Consider the following 5,192-nt stretch of genomic DNA (forward strand, 5'->3'; position numbering starts at 1 on the left):
AAACTCCCCGGCTCCTGTCTCCTTCCCTCCTTCCCCTTGCTGCCATCCCCTCCTCTAATTCCCTCACCATACCCCATCCTGTTTGCATTACTGTCTGTTCCCACTCCACCCTCATTCTAAATGATTTTCCAGTTGATAGAATTTCACTGGAACCCAAAACTGCTTTGAGGAGACATGAAAAAGAGGAATAAGCAGAAGAAACAATGAGAATCCAAGGGAGATCTTTTGGGAGGGGTTTTAAACTGAGAAGGGCTGTGATCAGAGCCCTTTCTAAACATGTGCACCTTTGTTTAGCTTGAATGTAACAACCATATGTCTTCATTTTATGTAATTGCATATCAAGATATAAATGACTTCAGATTGAAATTCTCAAAAATCAGTGTTACACCAACAAAAGTACCATAACCTGGTTCTCAAATGTTGCATGTTAAGCCAAATCCTGGACGCCCATGGATACTGTGATCGCCACTCTGGTAGGGCTGTGGGCAGAGTGCAGGGGCACAAAGTGGAGAATCTCTGCCCAGGCTGGGGTGGGCTTCCTGGAAGGGGTGATGACCAGAAGCTGACACATGAAGGATGGGAAGTTAGAGAAGAAAAGGATATGAATGTGGAGAAGAGGTGACCTCTTACCTTTGGGTGCTGTGACTTTGCTGTTGGTGCTCTGGCCACACAGGGAACGCCGCAAGCAGTGCCAGGGTGCTCCTCAGGAGGCAGTTTGGGACCCACCTTACTGTGTTTTTCTTTTTTTCTTTTTTTTGAGATAGTGTGTCCGGATTCTGTTCCTTCTGGTGGGTTCGTGGTCTCGCTGACTTCAAGAATAAAACTGTGGACCTTCGTGGTGAGTGTTACAGCTCTCAAAAGTGACACGGACCCAAAGAGTGCGTAGCAGCAAGATTGTTAACAGCAAAAGAACAAAGCTTCCATCGCGTGGAAGGAGACCCGGATTGCTGCAGCTGGCTGGGGTAGCCAACTTTTATTTCCTTATTCATCCCTGCCCACGTCCTGCTGATTGGTCCATTTTACAGAGTACTGATTATTCAATTTTACAAACCTGTAGCTAGCCACAGAACACTGATTGGTGTGTTTTTACAGAGCACTGGTTGGCACGTTTTACAAACCTCTAGCTAGCCACAGAGTGCTAATTGGTGCATTTTACAATCCTCACTACAGAATGCTGATTGGTGCATTTTACAATCCTCTTGTAAAACAGAAAAGTTCTCCAAGTCCTCACCTAATCCAGAAGTCCAGCTGGCTTCACCTCTCAATAGGGTCTTGCTCTGTCACTCAGGCTGGAGTGGAGTGGCCCTGTCTTGGCTCACTGCAGCCTCGACCTCCTGGGCTCAAGCAATCCTCCCACCTCAGCCTCCAGAATAGTTGGGACTACAGGCATGCACCACCATGCCTGGCTAATTTTTTTTTTTTTTTTTTAATTTCCTGTAGAGACAAGGTCTCCCTATGTTACCCAGGCTGGTCTTGAACTCTTAGCCTCAAGCAATCCTCTATCCTGTGTCTCCCAAAGTGCTGGGATTACAGGAGTGAGCCCCCTATACCCAGCCCCACCTAACTCTTTTTCTTTTTCTTTTTTTTTTTTTTTTTTTTTGAGACAGAGTCTCGCTGTGTCACCCAGGCTGAAGTACAGTGGCGAAATCTCAACTCACTGCAACCTCCACCTGCTGGGTTCAAACAATTCTCCTCCCTCAGCCTCCTAAGTAGCTGGGATCGCAGGCACCCCCACCATGCCCAGCTAATTTTTTTTGTATTTTTAGTGGAGATGGGGTTTCACCATGTTGGCCAGTCTGGTTTTGAACTCCTGACCTCAGCTGATCTGCCCGCCTCAGGCTCCCAAAGTGCTGAGATTCCAAGCATCAGCCACCGCGTCCAGCCCCCACCTAACTCTTAATGGACTGCAACACACACCCTAGAAGAGATGTGTGAACAATTCTAAAAACAGACAATCCTTAGTATCCACTTCAACTCCTCAGAATATTAGCAGCACCCTAGGCATGACTGATTCCCAGCGGCAGAGTTTCTGCTGTGTCCCCGAACCTAAATGTATTTATTAGCACTTAAGGAACTCAAAAATGAATGTCAGAGAATGCAGCTGCTGATGTTGAAGTAGGCAGTTGTTTGTTTCCTAACTCTTAAATTTCACTAATATACTGTAACCAAGATGGAAACAGACTACGTCTTTCTGGTTATAGAGGCTTCTCTTCCTCTATCACTAACATGGACCTACAGGCTTCCCAGCAGAAATCTCCTTTCTGGGACTTTTAAGAGATAGAGAACACAGATAGACCTTGCCCCTTTGTTGGATAGATTCAAATGTTTTGCTTGTTTTTGTTGTTTATTTTTTTTTTAATTTTTTGGTAAGAGACAGGGTTTCACTCTGTCAGCCAAGCTGGAGGTCAGTGGTGCAATCTCAGCTCATTGCAGCTTCAACCTCCTGGGCTCAAGCGAATGTCTCACTTCAGCCGCCTGATTAGCTGGGACCACAGGCACACACCACCACTCCTGGCCAAGTTTTGTATTTTTTTGTATAGACAGGGTTTCACCATGTTGCCCAGGCTGGTCTCAGACTCCTGGGTTCAAGTGATCCGCCCACCTCGGCCTGGGCTTCCCAAAGTGCCGGGATTATAGGCATGAGCCCCTGTGCCTGGCCTTGCTTTTCTTGTACAGAAAAAAAAATTCTACCTCATTGTCATTTCCAAACATACCTTTAGTTCTGCCCCTGGAAGCAAAACAAATTGGTACCGGAAAAAAATGAACAACCCCCCTGGCATCAGGAGCCCCAATTATTTTGGGAGAACATTTGTTGCTTGTTAGAGGGACCTCAACAACAAAAGCCTCATAATTCATTACTTAACAGGAGAAGACCCATCTTCCTATTGGATTTGACAAGGGGGCTATAATAAGTTCTCCTAAAAGCAAGCCCAGACCACTCAGTTATAAATTGTAAATGAGGAAGATTTTTTTTAAATCCTTGTTTCACAGAACTTCAAACATCTATGTACAAAATCAAAAGACTGTGAGTGTCTACACTGATTTTTTGTTAAGTGTGGTGCAGATTTTTATAAGGGTGTTAATATTTAGTTCATAGAGAGACCAGAGAGAAAGATAAATAATTGTCGCATTATCCATGGCAGGTTTCTCCAGAAGGTGAAGGGAAATATGGAAATGGTCGGTGTTTGGGAATGAAATCCAGTTGTTCCTCATATAAAAAAAGGTAATGAGAAATCCAGGCCCGAAGTTCTAAGAAGAAAATGGGCACAAATTTAGAAGGAAAAACTATCGAAGTAAATGAATGGGCATGTGGGATCCTGACATGGGGATATTGAGAAAACAGAGTAGACTGCATTTTAAGTTTATAAAGAAGGGCATATAACGCAAGAAGTAAAGAGACATAAACAATTTAGCAAGAATCAGAGCAAACCACTTAGATTCTATTTTGGCAATATGGAGGCTTCGCTATTCTCAAACCATCCCATTACAAAACACCTGAAAATGCTGGAACCCATGAGAATGTAAGGGAGCTCACAACAGGCCAGTATCAAAGCTCAGCTGTGAATTCTGAAAGCTAAATTCTTCAAACTACCCTAAGGCTATTTGCCAAAGCCCTTTCCATAGCCCTGTGGAGAAATAAAGATAAGCTTAGACCCACCAAACTAAAGAGTTGGAACAGAGCCCACCCGCCTCCCCTGCACCCACCCACTCCCTCAACACACAATAAAGCCAGAATTCCTAAAAGGCTATTCTTAAGGTATAAGAGTGAACTAGGAAAAAAAAAAAAAAAAAGCAAACAAATTTGTTTCTCTTTGGCTTTGTGTGGAGAAGGGGAACAGTCTCTACTGAAAATTCATGATCACAGTCCAGCCCATGATCTGTGTGATGTTGAAAGCCTCAAGCCAAGGCTTCCATTTAAAGTGGATCTGGTTTGTTACTTCCTTGGGCACCTGGAAAAAATAAATGCAAATTGTCCTTGGAGAAATGGACCTTAGTCTTCAGTAATTTTCCATGATTAAATTTGCATGGAAAATGAGCTCTTGGGGGAGAGAGAGAGTGAAAGAAGGAGAGAGAAAAAACATTCTTCTAGGAATAAAAATCAGTACAAGTAATCAACAGCTGAATTAGACTCCTAAATACTACAAATATGAGAACTACAAATATCAAAATGTATTAAAATTATGTTTAATATGCTATATACTTTTAATATGTATTTTTATATTCTGAAATTCTACTGGTTATGAAGGGGCTACGCTGTCTGGAGTATATACCCTGGGGTTCGTTGTCATGCTCTGAGAAAGAATTCAGGACACAGACACATGTGGGTGGGTTAAGGAGAAGAAAGTTTAATAGAAGAAAGGAGAGAGGAGAGCAGTTCCTTGCGAAAGACAGAGAGAGATGTCTGAAAAGACGGGAGGTGGTGGACTGTATCAGATTTTATAGGCAGGCTGGAGAAGGTGGCGTCTGATTTACATAGGGCTCACAGATTGGTTTGATCAGGTACGATGTCTACATAGTGTATGGGGAAGGCTGGTCGCCCCACCCTAATCTTATGCAAATTGGATTTCTAGTTGATCAGTGTCATCTTGTCCACTCCTTTACAGTACAGGTGGCTAGCAAAGAAGAGAAGATGGAGCTGCCATCTTGAACATGTCTAGTCCATAGTTCCTGCTGGCATTCACCCATACAAGCTCCTAGCTTGCAGGCTGCTCTTTGTTAGAAAATGATTTGGGGCTGCTTTTTATTTAAAAAAAAAAAAAAAAAGACTTACAGAGGACCCTCATGCCCTTGCTATCTGCATAAGTAATTCTTAACTTCTATATCAGTTATTTTTAAGGAAAGGAAAACAAGTAAAGACAATTAATATAAAAATAAATTTAAAACGAATATACAAGAATGAATTTAAAACAAATATAAATGAGTAAATATTAGAAAAAAGAAGAACACACCATCTCAAAAGACCAAGATGATTTCAAAACTAACCAAAGCAAACTTCAGGAAATAAAAAATACAATTAGTAAGACATGAGCTTAATGGGTTACAAAGCAGATTAGACTCAGCTGAAGAAAGAATTAGTGAACTGAAACATAGATTTGAAGAAATTTCCTAGAATACAAGACAGAAAGCAACGAGATGAAAAATATGAAGACATGGAGGATAGAATGAAAAGTTATACATATATCTGACTGGAA

The sequence above is a fragment of the Theropithecus gelada genome, chromosome 17 (assembly GCF_003255815.1).
Source record: "Theropithecus gelada isolate Dixy chromosome 17, Tgel_1.0, whole genome shotgun sequence".
Classification (NCBI taxonomy): domain Eukaryota; kingdom Metazoa; phylum Chordata; class Mammalia; order Primates; family Cercopithecidae; genus Theropithecus; species Theropithecus gelada.